Source organism: Somniosus microcephalus, chromosome 1 (assembly GCF_052327205.1).
Source record: "Somniosus microcephalus isolate GS21.2 chromosome 1, FLI_Smic_1.0, whole genome shotgun sequence".
Classification (NCBI taxonomy): Eukaryota; Metazoa; Chordata; class Chondrichthyes; order Squaliformes; family Somniosidae; genus Somniosus; species Somniosus microcephalus.
Genome location: NC_140987.1, coordinates 123,580,354 through 123,599,654, shown reverse-complemented (window position 1 = coordinate 123,599,654; position 19,301 = coordinate 123,580,354). Strand labels below are relative to the sequence as shown.

The 19,301-nt window shown below is 49.2% G+C and overlaps 1 long non-coding RNA gene across 2 annotated transcripts in view; it reads right to left on the bottom strand.

Annotated features, from left to right (window-relative positions):
* The window catches only part of LOC147124341 (uncharacterized), a 74,634-nt gene that overhangs the window by 9,693 nt on the left and 45,640 nt on the right, over positions 1-19,301 (bottom strand). The window contains exon 2 of one of the 2 annotated variants that reach the window (XR_015079761.1): positions 8,216-8,280. The exons of the other annotated variant lie outside the window; for it this stretch is intronic. This is a non-coding gene — a long non-coding RNA (uncharacterized LOC147124341). The remainder of the gene's footprint in view (positions 1-8,215; positions 8,281-19,301) is intronic. 2 annotated transcript variants of the gene reach the window in all.

The window sequence follows — 19,301 nt, the reverse complement described above, 5'->3', positions numbered from 1 at the left end:
GGATAAATGGTTCGTTCTCAGATTGGCAACCAGTAACTAGTGGTGTTCCGCAGGGGTCAGTGCTGGGTCCCCAACTCTTTACAATCTATATTAACGATTTGGAGGAGGGGACCGAGTGTAACATATCAAAGTTTGCAGATGATACAAAGATGGGACGGAAAGTAGTGAGTGAGGAGGACATAAAAAACCTGCAAAGGGACATAGACAGGCTAAGTAAGTGGGCAGAGGTTTGGCAGATGGAATACAATACTGGAAAGTGTGAGGTTATGCACTTTGGCAGGAAAAATCATAGAGCAAGTTATTATCTTAATGGCAAGAAACTGGAAAGTACTGTAGTACAAAGGGATCTGGGGGTCCTGGTGCACGAAACTCAAAGTTAGTATGCAGGTGCAGCAAGTGATTAAGAAGGCCAATGGAATGTTGGCTTTTATTGCTAGGGGGTTGGAATATAAAAACAGGGAGGTATTGCTGCAGTTGTACAAGGTATTGGTGAGGCCGCACCTGGAATACTGCATACAGTTTTGGTGTCCATACTTAAGAAAAGACATACTTGCTCTCGAGTCAGTACAAAGAAGGTTCACTCGGTTAATCCCGGGGATGAGGGGGTGGTCATATGAGGAGAGGTTGAGTAGATTGGGACTCTACTCATTGGAGTTCAGAAGAATGAGAGGCGATCTTATTGAAACATATAAGATTGTGAAGGGGCTTGATCGGGTGGATGCGGTGAGGATGTTCCCAATGATGGGTGAAACTAGAACTAGGGGGCATAATCTTAAAATAAGGGGCTGCTCATTCAAAACTGAGATGAGGAGAAACTTCTTCACTCAGAGGGTGGTAGGTTTGTGGAATTTGCTGCCCCAGAAAGCTGTGGAAGCTACATCATTAAATAAATTTAAAACAGAAATAGATAGTTTCCTAGAAGTAAAGGGAATAAAGGGTTACGGGGAGCGGGCAGGAAATTGGACATGAGTCTGGGTTCGGAATGGTCATGGCCCTGTGGGTAGTGGAGCGGGCCCAGGGGCCGTGTAGCCTTGTTCTGCTCCTACTGTGTTCTAATTCTGTTAGATTTCAGGAGATGGTTTTATTCCTGTTCCTGGCTGGGGTGGAGATCGCCTTTACAGAAGGTAAGTACTGTAGAAAATATAGGGACAGAGTGATCTCCTGGAAGAATTTCGATCGCCTAGATGGGTCGGAGAGGAATTTCCCAGATTTTTTTCTCCCAAATTGGCCATTGGGTCTTTATCTGGTTTTTCGCCTCTCCCGGGAGATCACATGGGTTCGGGTGGATGCAGAGTGATAGAAGATTTGAGGTTAGGATCAGATCAGCCATGATCTTATTGAATGGTGGAGCAGGCTCGAGGGGCCGATTGGCCTACTCCTGCTCCTATTTCTTATGTTCTTATGTTCTAATTGGTAGAAGGATTAGAGGGGAGTTGAGGAGAACCTCTTTCACCTAACAGGTGGTGGGGGTCTGGAACTCACTGCCTGAAAAGATGGTAGAGGCAGAAACCCTCATCACATTTAAAAAGTACTTGGATATGCACTTGAAGTGCCGTAACCTACAAGGCTATGGACCAAGAGCTGGAAAGTCGGATTAGGCTGGAAAGCTCTTTTTCGTCTGGCACAGACACTGTGTGCCGAATGGCCTCCTTCTGTGCCGTAAATTTCTATGATTCTGTGATTCTATGATATGATTCACAACCCTCTGAGTGAAGAAATTCTTCCTCATCTCAGTCTTAAATGGCCGACTTCTTATCCTGAGATTATGCCCCTAGCTTTACACTCCAGCCAGGGGAAACAACCTCTCACCATCTACCCTGTTTAGCCCCCTCAGGATCTTACATGTTTCAATGAGATCACCTCTCATTCTTCTAAACTCCAGAGAGTATAGGCCCAATCTACTCAACCTCTCAACCCAGGAATCAATCTAGTGAACCTTTAATGCACCGCCTCTAAGGCAAGTATATCCTTCCTTAGATAAGGAGACTAAAACTTTGCACAGTTCTCCTGGTGTGGTCTCGCCAAAGCCCTGTACAATTGCAGCAAGGCTTTCTTACACTTGTACTCCAACCCCCTTGCAATAAAGGCCAACATGCCATGTGCGTTCCTAATTGTTTGCTGTACCTGCATGCTAACTCTGTGTTTCCTGTACGAGGACACCTAAATCTCTCTGAACACTAGCTTTAACTCATGCTAGCCTCTCATAATTTTGCACAGCTGCTCAGGCATGCTGCCACTCAACAGCGCGGTTAGCCTGGCTGCAATCATGTAAATTAGCAGGCAGCATGAAGTTTGCTTGCTGCCTGCATCAGAAGCAATGGGCAGGGGTTAATCCCGCATCACGATCCCCGCGCCCATTTTTGGGCCCTTTCCAATTTAGCCCCATCATGTACTTTCTCCCCATTTGCAGCTCTAATTTTTTTTTAATGCTTTATACATTTTTGTCATTTCTGGGCTGTCTATCAAATAATAAAACTTCTCATTTGTTGATAGATAGCGGTACTTCAAAAAGCACTTGAAGTATGGATCAAATATGCTTTTAAAACATTAATTATTAATTAAAGATAGAACCATTAAACTGAAATTGGTAGCCCATGATTGACTGCTGTTAATGATTAATAAATTACTGAAATGTTCTCTCGACCAGCTTAGTGAATAAGAGCAAAGATAACAAAAGTTCTACTGCCTTCTTATCAAGAGTGTAAATCAAACCTCAGTGCTTTCATTTAATTGACATCTGGCTACCTACATCTATTTAATGGGAACTGGATAAGCATTTTACAATGTTATGATGTACATTGAAACTGCTTTACCTACTGGCTAAGCAGATGTAATAAAATGTCACATTTTGTTTTTGATAACGCTCCTGTGAAGCGCTTTAAACCTTTAAGTTGTTGTTGTTGTAATGTGTATGCTTCTGATTTCTCTGAAACAGAGGGTGCTACTGTGGTAAACCGCTTTTATCGTTCACTATCGTTACACTATGGTTATCACTGTTATATCGTTACACTATGGTTATCACTGTTTACACTGTTGTATCACTACACGAGGTCGCCTCTTGTCACGCTGTTATACCTGGGCTGACCACTGCTGACTCCGCCCATGGCTCCACCTACTTGCCCAGGTATAAAGGTGGTCGACTGGCTGGTATTCCTCCTTGTTGGATCCGATCACCCACGAGGGTGGGCTCTGTTATTTAGCCAATAAAAACCTATAGTTACTTTCTTAACTTGTCGCTTTTCATTGGATGAATTGATAGGTATATCAATTTTATTGGCTAAATTTTAAAAATGTCCAATGAACCGTCAGACCAGTCAGACGCCCAGCTACAACAGCCACAGCAGCCGGCCTGGCTGCGAGCCCTCCGACCGCCGTACCTGGATCTAAACCCACAGGCAGCAAACTCAGCCCTCGACTTCAAACACTGGCTGAGCTGTTTCGAATCCTACCTGGGAGAATCCGGCGTGCCTCAGAGATCCAAACTAAGAGTGCTGACCGCCCAAGTGAGCCCTAAAGTATTCGCACTCATACAGGACCTTACTACATACGAGGCCGCCATCAACCTGCTGAAACAGCAGTACCGGAGCCCGGTAAATTCTATGTATGCCAGACACCTCCTAAGATCCCGCCCGCAACAGCCAGGAGAGTCTGTAGATGAATTTTTACGGGCGCTACAAACACTCGGCAGGGACTGTGACTTTAAAGCGGTAACGGCTGCAGAAAATACTGAAGAGAATATCCGCGATGCCTTCGTGAAAGGCCTTCAGTCCGACTACTCACGGCAAAGACTGCTCGAATCAAAGGACCTCGACCTGAACACAGCTGCAGCCCTCGCCCGCTCCCTGGAAGTGGCCCATCGGGACCTCGAGGCGTATTCCAGGTACTGTACTGCGCGACCCTGGGACTCCGGCCCGACCCCGGCCGCAATACCCCTCGCAACGCCGCCTCCGGGACCTACCTCAGCGTCGGCGTCCCAGAACTGATCGGGACCGCCACCCCCGGTACCGGCTGCAACATCGGACCCCCGCGATCGGGCCGCCGGCTGCTTCTTCTGTGGCCAGGCGAAACACCCGAGGACGCGCTGCCCTGCGAGAAACGCGACTTGCTCCCATTGCCAGAAGAAAGGCCACTTCGCTAAGGCCTGCAGGGGGAGAGCCACAGACGCCAGCAGTGCCTCATGCGAATTGTGTGGGCGGCCATCTTTCATCCAGGCCACAGATGCCAGTATCCCCTCGTGTGAGTCGTGGGGGCGGCCATCTTTGATCAAGGCAACCGACACCAGCAATGCCTCATGTGAGCTGTGGGGGCAGCCATCTTATTTAACCTCGTGGGCGCCGCCATTTTGTCCACCACAGTTGACTGCCACCTTGTCGCCAGACCCGGCCACCGCCTCACCCGCAGACTACAGCAGCTCGCTCAGCCATACACTAGCCTCCGTCACACTGGACCAAGCTCGCCCGCATCACCTGTCCAAGTCCATGATGGACATCAAAGTAAACGGCCACACCACGACCTGCCTGTTCGCCAGCGGAAGCACGGAGAGTTTCATACATCCAGACACGGTGAGCCACTACTCCCTCACTGTCCGGCCAACGCGCAACCGGATCTCGATGGCATCGAGGTCCCATTCTACAGACATCAGCGGCTACTGTATTGTGACCCTGTCGGTTAGGGGCACGGAGTATAAAAATTTTAAACTCCTCGTCCTGCTCCAGCTCTGCGCTGCCGTCCTACTAGGGCTGGACTTCCAATCCCACCTGCAAAGTGTCACTTTGGCATACAGTGGACCCCTCCCCCCACTCACAGTCGACAACCAGCAGCCTTTAAACCGCCCACCGCATACCACCTGCGGCCTATCCACCCTCAAGGTCCCGCCCCCCTCCCTGTTCGCTAACCTCACCCGCGACTGTAAACCCGTCGCCACCAAGAGCAGGCGGTACAGCGCCGGGGACAGAGCTTTTATTAGCTGTGAGGTGCAGCGTCTCCTGAAGGAGGGCATCATCGAGAGGAGCAACAGCCCCTGGCGTGCCCAGGTCGTAGTCGTTAAGACCGGCGACAAAAACCGCCTAATCATCGACTACAGCCAAACCATAAACCGGTACACCCAGCTGGACGCATACCCCCTTCCCCGCATATCTGATATGGTCAATCAGATTGCGCAGTACCGGGTATTCTCCACCATCGACCTTAAGTCGGCCTATCACCAACTCCCGATCCGCCCTGAGGACCGCCAGTATACAGCCTTCGAGGCGAACGGCCGCCTCTACCTGGGCTGGATTTGGGGGGGTGGTGGGTCACCAACGGGGTTTCGGTCTTCCAAAGGTAGATGGACCGGATGGTTGACCAGAATGGGCTGCACGCCACGTTCCCCTATCTAGATAACGTCACCATCTGCGGCCGCGACCGGCAGGACCACGATGTTAATCTGGAAAGATTCCTCCGTACGGCCCAACGGCTGAACCTCACCTACAATAAGGAGAAATGTGTGTTTAACACCTCGCGCCTTGCCATCCTCGGCTGCGTAGTAGAGAACGGAGTCATCGGCCCCGACCCCGAAAGAATGCGCCCCCTCATGGAGCTTCCCCTCCCCCACTGTCCAAAGGCGCTGAAGAGAACCCTGGGGCTCTTCGCCTACTATGCCCAATGGGTGCCAAATTATGCGGACAAAGCCAGACCCCTCATGAAGTCCACCTCCTTCCCCCTGACGGCAGAAGCGTGCGCAGCCTTCTCCCTCATTAAGGGAGACATTGCTAAGGCCACAATGCACGCGGTGGATGAGTCTATCCCTTTCCAAGTGGAGAGCGATGCATCCGACTTCGCCCTAGCCGCAACCCTCAACCAGGAGGGGAGACCGGTGGCCTTCTTCTCAAGGACCCTCCAGGGCCCTGAGATCCGACACTCTTCGGTCGAGAAGGAGGCCCAGGCGATCGTGGAGGCTGTACGACGCTGGAGGCATTACCTGGCAGGCAAACGATTTACCCTCCTCACCGACCAGCGTTCGGTCGCTTTTATGTTTAATAACAAGCTGAGGGGCAAAATCAAGAACGACAAGATCTTGAGGTGGAGAATCGAGCTCTCCACCTATGATTATGATATCTTGTACCGGCCTGGTAAACTGAACGAACCCCCAGATGCTCTATCACGAAGTACATGCGCCAACGTGCAAACTGATAGACTGCAGACCCTCCACAACGACCTCTGCCACCCCGGGGTCACCAGACTTTACCACTTCATTAAGGCCCGCAACCTGCCATACTCCATCGAGGAGGTCAGGACCATGACCAGGAACTGCCAAACCTGTGCCGAATGCAAACCGCATTTCTTTAGGCCGGACAGAGCAAGCCTGATCAAGGCCACCCGCCCCTTCAAGCGCTTGAGCATCGATTTTAAGGGGCCCCTCCTGTCCTCTGACCGTAATGTGTACTTCCTCAACATCATTGATGAGTACTCCCATTTCCCCTTTGCCTTCCCCTGCCCAGACATGACCAGCACCACGGTCATCAAATGCCTGAATGACCTCTTCGCCTTGTTCGGGTTCCCGAACTATATACATAGCGACCGGGGCTCCTCCTTCATGAGCGAGGAACTTCGCCAGTTCCTATTAGCGAGAGGTATCGCTGCAAGCAGGACCACCAGCTACAACCCCCGAGGGAACGGCCAGGTGGAAAGAGAGAACGCGACTGTCTGGAAGGCCGTTCCCTTAGCCTTAAAGTCTAAGGGCCTCCCAACCTCTCGCTGGCAGGAAGTCCTCCCGGCAGCGCTGCATTCCATCCGGTCACTGCTTTGCACTGCCATTAACGCCACCCCCCATGAACGAATGTTTGTTTTCCCCAGGAAATCGACTACGGGAACCACGCTGCCAACTTGGCTGACTTCTTCGGGGGCCCGTCTTACTGCGAAAGCATGTGAGGGCCCATAAAACGGACCCCCTGGTCGAGAGGGTGGTCCTCCTGCACGCCAACCCCCAGTACGCCTACGTGGCATACCCAGACGGGCGGGAGGACACAGTCTCCTTACGAGACCTTGCACCCTCGGGCACCCCTGAGACACCACCGTTACCCCCCACCACCCCCCCAAATCCAGCCCAGGTAGACGGCATGCCGGAACCCCACGAGCCTTCGTCAACCACGCAGACACCAGCATTAACACCGGAGACTGCAACACCGCCGCCGCTGCTGCGCCGATCAGAAAGGCTTACGAGGCCTCCGGACAGACTGACATACCCGAACTGGTAGTACACTTCACCCCGCCGGACTCAAATCTAAACAAGGGGTGAATGTGGTAAACCACTTTTATCGTTCACTATCGTTACACTATGGTTATCACTGTTATATCGTTACACTATGGTTATCACTGTTTACACTGTTGTATCACTACACGAGGTCGCCTCTTGTCGCGCTGTTATACCTGGGCTGACCACTGCTGACTCCGCCCATGGCTCCACCTACTTGCCCAGGTATAAAGGTGGTCGACTGGCTGGTATTCCTCCTTGTTGGATCCGATCACCCACGAGGGTGGGCTCTGTTATTTAGCCAATAAAAACCTATAGTTACTTTCTTAACTCGTCGCTTTTCATTGGATGAATTGATAGGTATATCAGCTACTACAGTACAAATATACTGAAACATAGACAAAATACATGACACTGAAGAAGAAACCAGAACATTAGTGTCTGCCGTCTATAAGCCTGGCTGCCATAAGAGAGGTATTGCTGAAGAGAAGAAGCTTTTGTTTAACATCAACAGTCGGAATTAGCTTCTCCAATTGCTTTGTGGGTAAAGGTGCCACTGGCCATACAGATCAGAATGTTTCAGGTTCATCGCTGGTTTATGCTGAGTTAACTGATCTAGCAAAGTCAGTATTTGGGGTACCCAAATTGACTTATTCCCAAGGTCTAGGAAGGGGAAAATCCAGCCTATATTCCTGCTCCTGATCACTATCCATTGACCCCTGCTGTAAGGTCCACATGTGTGGATATCACTTGAGGACAGAATCAAAGGCTGCTGTGATGCCATCTATAGTTGAATAGCCTGCTCAAACTTAGGAAGTCCTTTTTAGAGCTTGTTCCACTGGTGGGAAGCCTCGCCCATTGACTGCACTTATTAGAAAATCATGAGCAGGCTGCCCACATTTTCTGTCCATTATGAATCCACTGATGTGTGTAGATGAGGCTCCAACCCTTTACCGTTTAGACTCACACATAAAGAATACTTACTTGGGAAAGGTACATGAGGGTTTCCAGTGCCTGTAGAACAAGACCTCAAGAGTCAGGACCTGCAACTGAAGGGGGAGGGGCGAGGGGGAATAGGAGAGGAAAATTGGAATAAAATAATATGTTAAAAAAAAGTCTGGAAGTGGAAGTACACCGAGTTGGAGAAAATATTAACATTATTAACATTAGATATGTCTGAGTGAAAGATGCTCAAGAGATGAACCTAAGGAGCTATTGAATGTTTTATAAAGATAGACCTTGTTATCTTAGGGTATGAGTGCACTGTCAAGGCTGTTAGCTAGATAACTCTGAGTAGTGGGGTTTTAGTTTGCTGATTTAAAAATGCATGACAAGCAGATTTGGTTGCATCTGTATCATTACCCTGTCGATTTTTACAGTCCTCAGCCTCAGTTAGTTGGAAAATAGGCCTTTTGAGTCAATTTCGAACCAATCAGAGCCAACCTCAGATGATTTGGATCTCAACTAGAGGATGGTTGATTGTATTTCAGAGGCTTACATTTATAGAGTGCTTTATCAAATGTCCCAAAGTGCTTCACATACAGTGCAGTCATTGCATGTGAACAGGGTTACCATTTTACACACTGAAAGATCTAAAAAAAACTGCAATGTAATGAATATTCAATTAATGGCAGTATTGGTTGAGGGGAGACTGTTGGCTGTGACCCGACCAGAACTCCCTGCTCTTCTTTGAAAAGTGCCAAAGTACCTTTGATGACCACCTGAGGCCTCAGTTTAACATCTCCTCTGAAGGAGGCACCTATGAAATTGCAGCACTCTCTCAGTATTGCATTAGACTGTCAACCTTGATGTACTGGAGTGGGGCTTGAACTCATATGGGGGAGAAATTCGGTTGCTTAGCGCCTCCAGTTACTGCCTCCGCGGGGTGCTAGGAAGTTGGCACCCAAGCACGGCGATGTTAGCGCCGCTCGCGAAATTGACCAGACATTTTGCGGTGGCGCTAAACACTACCACCACGATCTCCTGCACCCGCAGATCATGACGTCAGTCGAGCGTGCAACGCCCCAGACCAGATATTGAGTCGCGCCCCCTGCCATTCCGCCTGCCGCTAGCAACAACAGGTAGAGGGGAACGTTTTGAAGTCGGGAAGGGGCTGAGGGAGCGCTATTTAAAGGCGACCGCTTCCAGCCTTTTCTTGTCAGCGAAATTTTTGCACACCCATTCTGAGGGGGAGAGAGACTTCTGGAGAGATTCAATGCTGCGTGAAGGAGTTTTGGGTCCTGAGCAGCACTTTGCAGGTTCATTTTGATTTGACCTTCATTCCAGCGATTTAGAAGAGACCAAGAGGGCTGCACTGAATTGGGGTGTCGTCCTGCGCCTGCAGAATCGGAAGCAGCAGAGACACAGAGAGAGTGGCAAACATGGCCAGAGGGAGGAGGACCAACAGGTCTCTGCACAGGAGACCTTACCCCTATTCCGGGAACAATTCTCCTACATTCAATTGTCTGAGGAGCAGTGTTTGCGCAGGTTGCGCATCAGCAAGGAGGTGGTCACTGAGCTCTGCCACCTGCTGCAACCAAATCTGCAGCCTTAACTGAGGAACAGGACATCTCTGTCGGTGGCAGTGAAGGTGACAGTGGCTCTGAATTTTTATGCCAGCGGCTCCTTTCACGTTTCTACTGGGGACATCGCCAATATCTCCTAGTTCGCTGTCCATTGTTGTATCCGGGAGGTGACAAATGCCCTGTATAAAAGGAGATGCCAGTTCATCTCTTTCCCCATGACCCGGGCCAAACAGCATGAACGCGCATGTGGCTTTGCTAGGATAGCGGGCTTCCCCATGGTGCAGGGTGTCATTGACTGCACGCATGTGGCATTCCGGGCACCGCATGAAAATGCAGAGGTATTTCGGAACCGCAAGGGCTTCCACTCTTTAAATGTGCAGTTGGTCTGTGACCACAGACAGCTCATACTCACCATCAATACCCGTTATCCTGGCAGCAGCCACGATGCTTTCATCCTGCACCAGACTGGTGTGCCAGGCCTTTTCCAGACACCACATCACCCAAGTGGATGGCTCCTCAGGGACAAGGGTTATCCACTCTGCACCTGACTGATGACACCGCTCCATAACCCCGACACCCCTGCTGAGCTGCAGTATAATGAGAGCCATATCACCACCAGGAACATAATTGAGCAGACGATCGGTGTGCTGAAGCAACAGTGCCACTGTCTGGACCACTCCGGAGGAGCCCTGCAGTACTCTCCTGAGCGAGTCTCCCTGTTCATAGTTGTGTGCTGCATGCTTCACAACCTGGCAATCCTGAGGACCCAGCCAATGCCACCAGGGGCTGTTGCACCACCTGAGGAGGAGGAGGAGGAAGAGGAGGAGGAGGATGAGGAGGATGATCAGCAGCAGTACCAACATGGGAGGGAGGTGCGCAATGTTGGCACTGCAAGGGCCGTCCGTCAACGACTGATAACAAGCCACTTCCAGGCCCCTACTCAGAAGATGGATTCTGGCATGGAGAACAACATCATGGAAAGCAACCCGCACCCGCTATTGCCCATCCAAAGCTGGAATGATTCCTGCTGTGTCTCCTTGTGTTCTTATACTATAAATAATAGACACTTTTAGCTCATTTTAGTTACTGCTTTTACTAGCTGTATTCTTGCCTTGTTTCTGTGCTGCGGCATGGTGCAGAGTGGTAAAAGATGTCCAACGCTGCACTGTGCACTGCCCGTGCACAGTGCGCCACATAGCAATATAACTACACCATACCAAAGTAGTTCCATACCAAAGTAGTTCCATTTAACGATGTGATACTATAACAATGTAACATCCCTCTTTCTCAAAAACTAAAACATGAAATTTAACAATTTAAATTAACAAATATTATATCTAAACTATTATTATCAACTACAAAGAATCGTGAGTTTTTTTTTTATTCGCGATATCGCTCAGATGGTTGGATGTTGTCCCTCCATCTTGTGGATTTGGTGGTGACCATTCCTCTCTGCGGTGTTTTGGTGTGTTCCGCTCTCATTGTTGTTGTTGCTGTCGCCTTTGGAGTTGGAGTGTGCATGCTCGTGGTTGTTTGATTTGTAGCGCTTGCTTCTGGTGTTGTACTGCTTGTGGTAGCTGGTGTTGTCAATGTTGCTGATGTTGTCTGCTGCTTATCCAGTTCAGGTGAAGGTCTGATGTGGAGTCTGTTCCATCTGTATTGGTTACCAGGTTCAGTCTCTACGAAGTAGGACCTTGGAGTATCAGCTTTTCCAATGACCTTAGCTGGATTCCAGGTTTTCAACACCGGGTCTTGCACATGCACTGATTGTCCATTCAGCAATTCTGGTAGCGTCTTTGCATGTTTATCGTAATGTTTGCATCCTACGATTTGTGCTTCTGCCAGCTTTTGTTTAAAGTCCTCCTGGTCCTGGGGAGGATGTATTTTTGCTGGTAGTGTAGTCTTAAACTTCCTCCCATTCAGCAATTCCGCAGGTGATTTCATGTCGGCTTTCAGTGGTGTTGATCTGAGTGATAGGAGGGCAAGGTCTTGGTCTTCCTCCATCTCACTACTTATGATGAGAGTTCTCTTGACAGTCTGGATCTGTCTTTCAATGAACCCGTGTCCCCTTGGGAAACATGGGGATGAGGTTACTATTTTGAACCCATACTTTTCTGCCAGAGCTCTGAATTCACTCGATGTGAACTGGGTTCCATTGTCACAGATTACCTTTTCCGGGATTCCTTGTTCAGCAAACAAGTTCTTTGTAATCCTGGTGGTAGTTGTGGCTCTCAAGTCTTTCATCCTTCTCACAAAAGGAAACTTGGAATAGTAATCTGCCACTATGAGATACCAGTCTTGATTGCACATGAAGAGATCTGCCCCAACAGTGTGCCATGGTCTTGATGGTATTTCACTAGGTGTCATCTCCTCTTTCTGTTGTGCATTTCTGTATTTCTGGCATATACCACATGCAGAGACCATCTGTTCGATATTTTTGTACATGCCTATCCAGTATACAGCTGATCTGGCTCTCAGCTTGCATTTCTCCATTCCCATGTGGCCTTCATATATGAGATGGAGAAGTTGTGTCTGCATCGTCTTTGGCACGATGATCCTCGATCCAGCAAGGAGAATACCGTCTTCTACTGCAGCACGGTGGCATAGTGGTTAGCACTGTTGCCTCACAGCGCCAGGGACCCGGGTTCGAATCCGGCCTCGGGTGACTGTCTGTGTGGAGTTTGCACATTCTCCCCGTGTTTGCGTGGGTTTCCTCCGGGTGCTCCGGTTTCCTCCCACAGTCCAAAGATGTGCGGGTTAGGTTGATTGGCTATGATAAAATTGACCCTTAGTGTTAGGGGGATTAAATACATGGGGTTACGGGGATAGGGTGGGTTATGTGTTGGTGTAGGGGTTACGGGGATCGGGTGGGATATGTGTCGGTGCAGGCTCGATGGGCCGAAATGGCCTCTATCTGCACTGTGTGATTTCTGTGATTAATATCACCTTTAATCGTCCAGTATTGATGAATTGTCGCCTGTACCTGCTGTATTCTCTCCAGCCACCCCTGTATTACTTGTTGTGTGAGTAGTTGCAACTCCTCATCTTTCCTAGTCTCACCTCTGATTTGACTGAGCTTTGTAGGGGTAACATTCACTAGGTGGTGGATTTTTACTGTTAGGCCCTCCACCTCGTGTTTGTCATATGGTGACAATCGAGACAACGCATCTGCTAGCATCATTTCCTTTCCTGGCTTATATTTAATCATGAAGTCATAGCTTTGGATCCTTAGAAGTAGTCTTTGCAGTCTTGCAGGCGCTTTGCACAGATTCTTCTTATAGATCTGTTCTAGTGGACGATGGTCACTCTCTATTGTAAATCGCCTGCCATATAGGTATGTATGGAATTTCTCGCATCCGTACACTACTGCTAATAGTTCTCTTTCTATGTTGGCGTATCTCATCTCGGCTGACGTCAAGGCCTTTGATGCGAAAGCTATCGGCTTTCCTTCTTGCACCAGAGCTGCCCCTAGTCCTCTGGTAGAAGCGTCTACTTGCAGAGTGACTGGTTTTCTTCTGTCATAATATGACAGACTTGTTTCTTTGCACAACAGTTCTTTAAGTTGTTTGAAATTCCTTTCGTGTGATTCAGACCACTGGTATTCGGCGTCTTCTTTCAATAGCTCTCTGAGATTTGTTGTATGTTCTGACATGTGTGGGATGAAAGAACTCATGTATTGGACCAAGCCGATGTAACTCCTCAGCTCTTTCTTGTCTTTGGGTGGTTTCATTTCAGCAATCGCCGCAATCTTCTCTGGATTTGGCTTGACTCCCTCTGGTGTATAAATCATACCAAAGAATTGGCATTCCTTGACTTTAACTATGCACTTATCTGCATTTAACTTGATGCCAGCCTTCCTGGTACTCTCCATGGCCTCATGTAGGTGCATGTCATGGTCTCTTTCATCTGCTCCATAGATCTGAATATCATCAGCTATTCCTATAGCTCCTTCACAGCCTCTGTATGTCTCGTCTATTTTCTGTTGAAAGATATCTTGACTGACCTTTAGCCCGAATGGTAGCCGTAGGAATTTGTAACGCCCAAATGGTGTGTTGAATGTTGTCAGTGTTGTTGATTCGTCATCCAACTTCACGTTCCAATATCCATTTCTGGCATCTAGTTTTGAGAAAACCTTGGCTCCTGCCAGTGATGGCGTAATCTCCTCCAGCGTTGGGGTGGGCTAGTGGTCCCTCTTTATCGCCTGGTTTAGATCTTTGGGGTCCAAACATATTCTGAGATGCCCGTTTGGCTTTTCTCGTACCACAATTGAGTTTACCCAGTCTGTGGGTTCAGTGACCTTTATGATCACTCCCTTTTCTTCCATCTCCTTTAGATCTCTTTCAAGCTTTGTCTTCAGCTCGATGGGTACTTTTCGTGGAGCATGGATAACGGGCTTTACCTCTGGATCGATGGTGATGTGGTATTGGAAATCTCCGAAACATCCCACTGTATCATCGAAACATTCCAGATACATGTCTATCAAGTCTTTTTTACTCTTGATTTGTGGGCGGTTCTCCAGTGGGGTGTTGCTGTCTATCTTCAGTGGCATTTCCATCAGCTCGTGATGCACTGAGATCAATCTCAACTTCTCGCAGCTGTTTAATCCCAGGATCGCTGGCCCCTCAGTGTCGGTGACATAGAACATGCAGTTGATGTTCTTTCTTTTATGTGTCCCTTTGATAAAGGTTATTCCGAGTTGTTTAATCTCACTCCCCCCGTATGCTGTCAGCGTGACATTACTTGCCTTTAAACAGCCATTTTTCAGGTAGCCATCTTCTCTCAGGTTTTCGGGAAAGATCTGCTGGTACAGTCTCAATGGGAGAATGTTGCTCTGAGCCCCTGTGTCCAGCTTCAACTTTAAGTTGATGGTTTGGGGCCGACCTTTGACCTTTTTTTTGATTTGGATGATGGTGTGCAATTCTCTCCTCTGAGTATTTTCTGCTCTGGACATCTCATGAAGCTGTATCTTTATGGTTTCGATGTTTAGTGCATTGTCGTGATCATCATCATCATCCTGCTCATCCATGGCATGGATATTGTGTTTCTTTCTCTGGTTCTGCTGTCCACCTTTGTTTTTGATGTATGTTCCTTCTTTCTTCGTTCTACACCTCTTTTCCCAATGCTTTAATTTGCCACATGCATTGCAGCTTGTTCCATATACTGGACATTTCCTCTTGTCTGTGTAATCGTGCGGTCTTCCACAATTTCTGCACGTTTCCCCCGTTGTCATGTGCATGTCTTTGTGTGTTGTACTTTTCTCTCACTGCATCCACTCTCTTGTCTGTCTCAGAAGCCATCCACATGTCAGCCGTTTGAGAAATCAGCGTTTTCATTTGCTGCTTCATGGCTTCATGATCTCTCGCAGTATCTACAGCCTCTGTTATTCCGAGCTTTTCTTTTCCTATCAGGGCTTTTTGTACCTCTACATGCGCTGACCCCCATATTAGCTGGTCCACAAGCCTTTCTTCCATTTCCTTAAATTTACACTTGCTGGCTTCATTTCTCAGCCTTGTCAGGAAATTGTCAGCTGTTTCACCGGGTTCCTGTCTTAGACTCTGGAATTTGTGTCTGTGTATACGGTGATTGGATTTAGGCTCTAGATGGTTGCTGAATTTATCAAAAATTGTCGCAGGGTTTTCCTTTTCCTCTTCAGTCAAACTCCAGCTATTATACAAATCTAGACCTTTTTCTCCTGTCCACAACAGAACGTAACTAACCATTTCCTCATTGGTAGCGCCCTTCAGGAAGCTTTTGAATGTAAGCTCACATTTCTGTTTGAACTTGCGGAATGCGTCTACTATATCGTCGGCTTCCCAGTTCATGAGGGGTTGCATTTGCACAGTCATCATTTTAGTTTCCCATACGATTCACTCTCAAATCACCGCAGACATCGGCACTCACAATCAGCTCATAAAATCACTTTTCGTCTTATTCGTAGTTCGTATAGCACAAATTTTTTACTCACTTATACCGCTGCCACCATGTTGTGTCTCCTTGTGTTCTTATACTAGAAATAATACAGACACTTTTAGCTATTTTAGTTACTGCTTTTACTAGCTGTATTCTTGCCTTGTTTCTGTGCTGCCGCATGGTGCGGAGTGGTACAAGATGTCCGACGCTGCACTGTGCACTGCCCGTGCACAGTGTGCCACATAGCAATATAACTACACCATACCAAAGTAGTTCCATACCAAAATAGTTCCATTTAACGATGTGATACTATAACAATGTAACAATTCCAAAGACCAAAAAGGTAAATTTTGAATATAAAGGGCTGGATTTTGATACTGGAGGCGTGTAGGAGGTGGGACTTCTGGGGTTGTAGTCCCGCCTCCATCGAGTTGTGGCCAACCCACTTGATTTTCACTTGATTGACCTTGTTGAGCCCACCCAGCAGGCTCAGCAGGCCAATTAAGATTAAGAGGCACTCGGCAACAGGTGACGGCACAGATTGACATTTCATCTGTCAAGAACTTTTGACAGATGAAATATCAGCGTTTGACAGCTCTTTGAAGCTGTCAAACACTGACAATCTGTACTCCAAGTTAATTCCTTCCTCTCAGGCTGATTTAGAGATCTCTCCAGAACAGAAAGCTGAATGCTGCAACTTTTGACAGCTCGCGGCCATTCTGCTTTCTGTGCCGGTGAGATGAGGGACTCCCGAGACCTGAAGAAAGGAAGGCTATAAAGGTAAGTAAAGGTAAGTAAAACTTCTTTAAACACTTTACACACACCAAACACACTTACCTCTTCACTCATGCACCCATCACTCACGTGAACACCGGACATCTCAAACCCTCCAAGCCCTTCAGCCCAACGATCCGCCTCGCTAACTTGGCGTAGTTTGGAGCCGTTGGGAATCCCACACTTCAGGAATAAAAATAGTGATTAGGCTAAAAACTGCCTGTTAACAGGCAGTTAATTGACACTAATCCCCTTCCCGCCTCGGGGAGGCGGCTCCAGGCACAGGTTGGGTATCCGCCTCCTTTGAAACTGGCATGGAGGCGGGTTGGGGGCGGGAAGGTTCATGCCCCCCGATTTCGAGATTTTAACCCCCCACACGCCTCCAATCCCGCCTGCACGGCCCAATGAAAATCCTGCCCAAAATCTTATTTATTTAACAAACTCTGTGTGTCATTTATTCAGGACAATTAGAAACCAACACAACAAATCATGAACTAACAGAACTCGTTCTCACAAGATGGAGATAAATGGTGGCACGGGGCACGGTGGCATAGTGGTTAGCACTGTTGCCTCACAGCGCCAGGGACCCAGGTTCAAATCTGGCCTCGGGCGACTGTCTGTGTGGAGTTTGCACATTCTCCCTGTGTCTGCGTGGGTTTCCTCCGGGTGCTCCGGTTTCCTCCCACAGTCCAAAGATGTGTGGGTTAGGTTGATTTGGCTATGATAAATTGACCCTTAGTGTTAGGGGATTAAATACGTGGGGTTACGGGGATAGGGTGGGATATGTGTCGGTGCAGGCTCGATGGGCCGAAATGGCCTCTATCTGCACTGTAGATTCTGTGATTCTGTGAAATGGCAAAACAGTAAACAAATGTAATCACACGAACCTCGACCTTTACCACAAACATTCCCACCATTTCTTTAGGCCTCCTTCTGTTTGACTTTCGAGGGTGATCTCCATCCTCTGCACACTTCCCTCCTTCCTACCCTACTGCTCCTCTGTAATGGGGCCCCAGTGGCTGTAGCAAGGCTGGTGGAAGGCTGCTGAATGTCAGATCCTGAGACTACAGATGCCCTTGAAGGACACCCTCGACCAGCACTGGGCCTGGAGGGCCCGGCTGCAGACTGCACCAACTCTGCATGGGCCGCAGCAGTCTGGGCTGGCTGTGTTGCAAGCCGTGACAAGTGCAATGGGGAAGTGCCAGTGGTGGGAGCAGGAATGCTGTCATCCTGAGAGAGGACAGCATCTTCCTGCTCGACCGACACACTGGCACTCCCATGGGGCAGCACCTCGGCATCTGGAGCAATCTGCTCGAGCACAGATTGCTGGCCTGCTGCGGCACCGTGAAAGCCCTGGGGCAATGTGGCCGACCCAGCGAGGATGACAGCAGTCAGGGCTTGCATGTCATTAATCTGAGACTGCATGAGAGCAGTCTGAGACTGGATGGCACCAGCCAATGACTGAATTGCAGCAGTAAGCCGTTGCGTTGCATCGGCCTGTGCTGCAGCAGACTGCTGCACACTCCTAGCCAGTCCATCCATGCTTTCGGGCATCCTTGCCATTGCACCCATGAGTTCAGTGTGCATGCTCAAGGCCTGGCTATTCATGGCCGCAATGGCGCGGTCCTCATCTGAGTTCTGTGCAGCAGGATTCGCTTGCCTACTCACCCTCCGGGGAGCTGCTGGCCCCCGAGCTTCCCTACCCCCATGGCGTTGCTGCAGCCCACTGGGTCCCGGAGCTTCGCCCTCATCAGGCCCTTCCCCCCTGCTCCCCTCCAGGGAAGGCGTGGTCCCAGTGTCGGAAAGGGCTCCCTCGGGAGACGCAGGCGGTGAAGCTCCTGTTTCCTCTTCCTCCTCGCCTGGGGCGTCGCTGCCACTGGTTGGTTGAGGGACAGGCTGGTCAACTGGTGGTTCACTATCTGAAAGCAGGGAGGTACAAGAGTGGCTTTAGCATCAGGACAGGGGGGCAGTAAGGGAGCAAGGACTGGAGACAGTTCGTAAGTTGGATTGAAAGTGTAAAAGGCTGGTGTTGTGAGGGGCAAGTGGAATGAGAGAGGAGAGAAAGCTTATGAACATACTATTGCTGTCCCCAAGGGGGTCGACCTCTCCAGCGGCCACGGCACCTATGACCCGGCTGGCAACGATCCTGTGCACGCGCGCCTCCAAATCGCTGAGGGTCTGTAGGTCAGCCGGTCCGCCTCCCGTGTGTTGCCATTCCAGCCTGTTATGAGAGAGCTTGGTGCAAGAAAAAGGACGGCGTCTGAGTGAATGTGCAACCATGTGCTTGCCTGATGTACCTCCCATAGTTGAATAGCCCTTAATGTATGCAGCCATGTGCTTGCCTGATGTGCCTCCCATAGTTGAATAGCCTTCAATGTATGCAAGGTGTGGAATGTGTGTGTCTGTTTTATGAGATGGCCATAGGTCTTAGATGAGTGTTGGGAATTTGGGGTTTTTAAACCCTCTGGGCACAGAGTGAAGTTGAGATGGAGGGATGTAGAGGTATTGAAAAGCAGCCACTCACCCTCACCACCCAAGTGAGATCGTTGAACTTCTTACGACATTGGGTGTGGGTCCTCGGCACCAGGCTCCTGGAGGAGACGTGCTGAGCCACCTCCCTCCAGACTCTTCTGTATTCACAGGGCAATGGCCTCCTGCCACTCTGTGGTACAGCAGTGCCCGTCGCCGCTCCACAGCGCCAACCAGAGCCACCAAGGCCTGGTCGCTGAAGCGCTGAGCTCTTTCCCTGGGCCTCTCCATTGGTGGTTCCAGCACAATTGCTTTAGAGGTCTCTCCAGGCCGAGATTCAAGGCTGCATTGAGCAGGGTGTGGCTGGCCAGCAAGATCGACCCTCCCCTTTA